Source organism: Rhea americana, unplaced genomic scaffold (assembly GCF_003343005.1).
Source record: "Rhea americana isolate MKP2758 unplaced genomic scaffold, rheAme1 scaffold_33, whole genome shotgun sequence".
Classification (NCBI taxonomy): Eukaryota; Metazoa; Chordata; class Aves; order Rheiformes; family Rheidae; genus Rhea; species Rhea americana.
In genome coordinates, this window is record NW_028186457.1 from 5,019,498 (window position 1) to 5,025,965 (window position 6,468).

The following is a 6,468-nucleotide window of genomic DNA, read 5'->3' on the forward strand; positions in this document are numbered from 1 at the left end:
CAATTAAGCACCGCCCATGTGGATACAGCTTTCTTGTTGGAAGTTTTATTAGGTCTTCAGTGTAGGCTTCCTCCTCCTCCTCCACTAAGGAAGTTTTTRCTAAACTCGCCACAGCTGCTGGCAGTTTCAAGGGAACTACCACAGAAGRCTTGCTAGCACACTGCTAATAGTAATCATTTTTCAAACTTACTTGGAGTAAGTATATTAAGAGGTTTCATTTTTAAAGTACAGACTGGAGCCAATTCACGCTCATGCCCAGCTCCACTGGCATGAGGAGATCTGAGGCAATTTCCAGAATGAAGATGGCTGGAAGGTTTCTAGTGCTTTAACTAAGGCCTTCTAGCCCCCATACAATCCTCCTAGGACAGAGACTAGCCTGGAAAGCTGCACTGCATCACTCTGGGTTAGGTAAGAGAAACTTCAGCTAACAGGAATTCTTCTGCCTCAGTAACCAAATACCTCACACAGATACTGACTTCACCGAGACATCAACCTTCAAAGAATCTCCACAGTAACGAGGCTGTAGCAAATTGAAATTATTTGCTAGTTTAAGATCTGACTGTGATCCCAACACCTTACCCTAAATGGCACCACCTCGCAGAGCAGGAGTAACTCTTCAAGAGTMGGATAGAAAATTGGATGAGTTTTGATGTGGTTTGCTTTCCTAATATGACTCTACTTGAAATCAGTTCGGTTTCAATTTTGTCTGATATCAAGGACACATCTAGAATGAGCTTCCAAKGTTTCCTTCCATTTTAACAGTTTGAGTGCCAAGATGCAGATCTAAGTCCTATAATGCTAAGAGCAGCTCTCTTCAGATCAGCTGCTCAGAGACAGCACTGTGCAATCCCCTCTTGCAGGCCTCTTAGTGCATCGTGCCAAGGTATTGTACTACAAGCAGTTTATTAGGGGCCTACTAYACCAGAGGAAAAAAGTCCTATCCACATGAAAGTTTACACTGTGAATAGTACAAAACTTTTGCATTTGGAAATACAAAAACATYCCTTCCCCCATCTTTCATTCTCATATCTAACCATACCTTGGAGCCTGCAGARTCCAATTCTGAAATCCATGAGAACCTACTCAGCAATCTCTATACTACTGGCTATATAGACACCCAGATTGCATTGGTACAACGCATTAAAAACCGCGTCATTTTTACAGTAGTGCTCAGCATACTAATCTTGTGTTCAGCCTTGTTCTCCTGTCCCATCTTACAGTAGGTCTGACCACAAACTGTGGTCAAACCTGTCCCTCACCAGCCCCTCCTCACTCTGCTGTGCGAGGTCCCCGAGCAGAGGGTGCAAGGTCCCCAGAAGGGCTGYGGTGCTGTACTCCAGGAGAACAGAGGAGGTACCCAGTGCCCTTCCTACTACAACTCCAAGTGCAGGAAAAACACAGGAAAAGGAGGAAAAGATAAATTCCAACYATAGCCTCCTTTGTCTAAAAATATATAAGTATATAAAGTATAATAAGGCTTTGAAAAATTATAGTAGTGTCACTCATCACTTACCAGATCACTAGCAGGACAAGTAGTTCTACAGTGCACATGAGAATCTGCTAACTCCCATTCACACTGCAGTAACTTGACAGTTAAGATCACTAATTTATCTGATCCTGAAGATAGAAAACACTTCTTAAAAGTACACATGACTTGGAGAAAAGAGTGGGAGAACACCAAGAATCTTGTATTTTATGGAGAAGAACACAAAAAAATCAGTGTCTTTCTTGAAGTCACTGCAAAGCAATGCTCCAGTAGCAGTAGAAACTGAAGGCAAGACAACTTCTCAGGGGGGAAAGGAAAATACCCATACCACCACATGCTGGTTCTAAGATCAGGATAATCTAGTTTTAAAGAGATCAGTGAGTTTGTGATATAAATTCTATACTCCTGCAAATCCTCCAGGAGCTTGTTATCCTTACTAATGTATAACTAKGTAGTGACACAAAAGAAACAGGTCAGAAGCTTTTGTGCTCAAGTCCAGGCAGAACTACCCCAGCGGCAAGTGCATGAGGCAAGTGCTAGCAGTATAGTGACAGATGATTGGAAAAAGAGTACACAGAATTGCATCTTCAGTGCAAGCCCTCAAGGGACATTAAGTGTCCACTAGGGACCTTTCAATAAGATTTCTTCCCTCTCTACCCCACAATACTTCCTCCAAACATACAAATGTACTTTTCACAATCTGAACATGGTATGTGTCATATGGGAGCAAAAAATCTCCAGTAACCTACATTTCACATAACACTGTTCACACAAAAACAATTAATGCAGGTAAGTAGATGTTAAAGCCACAGACAGAAGCACCTCCAATTCTAAGACAATGACTTATATGCATACTAATGAAAGTAACAATCACGTCTGCTCATTTTAAAACTAATCATGCACCCAAAACTGAATAAAAMAAGAACTCGGGCAGACCAAGAGAGAGCTTTTTATAGATTAACTGTAGGATGTAGCAGCAGTTCATAAGTCAGCAGTTTTAGAAGTAGTTTATTTTATTCTCTTGGTCTCTCTTTCCAGAGCCTCAGAGATGGGCTTCCGGCCTAACTGATGTGTTTAGATGMTGATGCCAACCTCCTCCTCCCTGTCACTCCAAATCAAACGTATGCATGCACACGCACTTCTCTGACAAAATAGGACTCTTCACACACCACTATCGCCCAGAGCCGCCAGCCCTCATAGAAACTGTTGGTCAATGACAGGGAAACTCCAAGCAGCGGCAGAAATGCTGACAGGGTCCAATATACAGTCAACAGCAGTGAAGCAGCGTTGTCCCAAATCTGGGTTCTGTTACCACACCAGCACCCAGTTTAGTCACATAGAGGGAAGCGACAAATACTCTACTGGGCTTGAGTATAAGCAGATTCTAGGCAGTCTGGCATTCACAATCACACATAAGCAGATGGCAGGAAGAAATCCTCAACACAGGCACAGCACAGGATTGCAGAAAGCCACCACTACAWAAGATTTATAAAAGAGGGGCAGAGTTCAGGACAACTAGGAGCAAAAAATGACCAYCAATGACATCATTTATTGGGCTGAACTCTACTGGTAATAGATAATAGGCAAGCACATGCCAGAACACTTAGGAAACCACCAGACCAAGAAACTGCCTGCAATGCAAYGGGTAGAGATAGAGGATCTGAATCCTCCACTCTGCTCAGCATCACCTTGAAGCACAGGTCACAGTCAGACTCCATTTTGTTCAGATCTTTGCTTCAACAAGCCAGTATTGTTTCATTTTTGCTTTTGCTTTCTAAAACATGTTAGAATCTGGAATATCTTCAACTCAAGTTTAAAGAGAGGATCTCAACCTATACCTAAAACTGAAAAACCAGGAAATGCTGTGCCAGGGACTGGCTGATTAGACTGTTTATCCTATTATTTTGCTGACAGAAGAAACAAATAAGAGATTTAAAAATGTGCTCACTTCCAATAAACTAATGATGATGATGCTTTTCTAATAATTAGTTTTGCTGCTCTACTTGGCATACTGTTTCTAGATGCAGAATGGACATCTCTGTCCTTGGGGAAAACATGCAGAGATTTGATTAAATGATGCAGTAGGAAACCAGATAAGTTCAAACACTAAACATGAACTGAGATCAAGCTCTGGGAAATCACCTGTGGCCCAAGTTACCACAAAATCATTTGTTGCCCTCCTATAACCTGAGCAGTTAGAACTCCATCCAATTCTTTTRTTTTTTGTGTTTTTCTTTTGTGAGAGAGGACTAATCCTGCCAAAGAGAGGTGAAGAAAGTAACTTCATGTTCATGACAAAGCCAGATACTTACTACAGTGCAGAATGCCAAGAAACACACACGTTTAGCTCTTCAGTATCCTACTGAGCAAAAACTTTTAAACATGTCAGGGTTTCAGACAGCTTTGAAGACTGATAACAGGTTGGCATGAGAGACAGTACATAAAACACAGAGCGCTCCAAACAAACATGCAATGCAAACTTCAACAGTAACTGAGCAGAGCACCCCACAACACACACACAACGATATAGCTGTTCTGCATAGTAAGGCTGCCACGAACACCAATTCTCCACCAAAGAGAGAACTAAGGCCTCTCCCCACAGTAGCACTGTTTGGTGGCAATTTACTGAAGTCACAGCCTGAAAAAAAAAATTAATAGACAAAAGCAGTCTGTTTTATTAACTTACTGAGAGAAGAGAGAGCAGCATCTCTCTCTCCCCCACACACACTTTTTTTTTTTTAATATACTGATAAGATGCTTTCAAAGGTAGACTTGCCCTGTTAGAACCTAGGCAGAAGCTTCAGTTACAACTGCGAGCTGAGGAGGCGTTAACAACTGCAAGCCTCCTCTACAGGCATGCCAAGCAGATTTCAAACCCTAGTCTAGGCAAGACCACAATAACGAGAAACTCCACTGACACATGAGCCTGATCCAAAGTCATCTGGAGCCAGAAGAGCACCGGTAATAGTAGTTAACAAGTTTCATAGCTACATTACTCTTTTAAAAGTCTGCCTGTATAATGAAATGGGGGAGTTGTCATTCCTCCATCTATCTGAACATTTTGTGCTCAGCCTGTTTCGTGCTTTCCCTTATAATGCAGCATGGCCTGCCTCTAACATACAGACCGTTGAGGGCCAGATCTAGCTCCTGAAATTGGAACTCCTACCAGAAGTGGCCAAACTTGATGTCTGCTCTTATCCTCTTAACAACTAACAGCACTGACTGAATCACTGATGAATACAGAAGGACTGACTAACACATGAGAGGAAGAAAAATCACTTCAGTTTGAGTTTTTTGCTATTTAAATATCTGGTTTTCATAACACTTACRTTGTAGCTCAGATTTAAGATTCCTATGGAACTTCAAAGACTACTGATTTTGGAGCCCTAGCTCATTTGCAGGCACTCTTTGCAAGTGTGCCCTTAGGGAATACCACGTGAACTAGAGAAACTTATTTCAATCACATAGGCATGCTGCTGTCTCACTTTTAGCACTGTAAGTTATCAGCCAAGAGAAGCAAGGCCAAAGCATTYGACTTGCTGGCATTTTTCTTCTTGGAACACAGATACTTTTGAAAATTGTCTGATTAATTCCAAAGATTTCACAGGAACGTGGCAGGCATCAGTGTGAACGTAGACCCTATTTATTTTGACAATGATAAAAATAGAGAGAAGAATGACTATGAAATACAGAGAGGATCATCCATGGTAACATAGCTAGTGATTACTAAGTCCCTCTGGTAACTTCCAAGCTTCAGTCAACCTAACTAGCAGGGTTCAACAGAAAAAACAAGCAAAAGCTGGACGCTGCCAAGCCCAGAACTACAGCACAGAAGCTTGCTTCTTGCAGCAAGCTCAGGCCTATGGTAGGAAAGACTCCGAATACTACAGTACTGTGGTTTCATCCTGCATTTGGTTTAGTCCACTGCCCAAGGAAGAACTCACCCCTACTGAAAATTCCCAAATGTACCCAGTTGCAACCCCCTCTGAATGAGGTTTAGAATCCCATACAGAAGCAAACTCTCAAACTTCTAGTGCCTTTTGCAAGATGTAAACTGGCAACTACCAAGCTAAACAGTGGACTCGTATCGTTGAGTATTGAGCAGACATTGCTTTGGTTCATCTTCTTGCAGCACCCAGGAAGCGTTAGCAGGGATAAATGATGGACATGCAGCCGCTATAAACATTCAGAGAAATAATCTAGACAACTTCTCAAGAAAACAGACTGTCTTGCAGTTCTATCAGAGACTAATAGAAGTGCTRGGGTGGAGGCCACACCTCTACCTTGTCAACACCTGCCAGGGCGCATGCTTCTTTGCTTGACCACATCTCCTTTGCTAAGAAACACTGCCTTACGAAGCAAGTCTGCAAGGAACAGAGACCCACCAGTCAGCACATGACCCTCACACCTGCACAGTCTCTGCTCTACTTCACCCCGGGCTTCCTATAGAGCTTGGAGCACGTCACTCTCCTTAGTTTTCCATCTCTTTCCAAAAAGCTGGGAGTAGGGGCTTCTCCTTGCTCACAGATATCTGGGGACACATACAATACTGAAAACGCCTTAGATATATACCGTTCTGGTTTGCAACTGGAACATCGATAAGTAACTGCGTTTGATTTTATTCAGACACAGCATCTCTCCAAAGCATTTTTACAAGACTTGCTCTAATGATCAAACCACCYCTCGCTTCAAACAAAACCCCTCGCACAAACTCCCAGTCCTGAACCAACCCRCATTAAGGATTTTGACGGAAATTAAATAAACCACAACCACACAAAGAGGGCTRAATCCATCCAGACCAGCTACGACTGCTCCGCAGGACGCTTTGAAAAACCCAGCGGCCTCACGACCCTACTGCGACCCCACGCGCAGCATCCCTGCCCACCGCACGGTTACACCTCGCCTAGCGGACCGAGCAGGGCCAGGGGCGGCCGGCGCGGGGCTCGCCCGCTCCCGCCCCCACGCGCGAGGCGCGGCGCGGC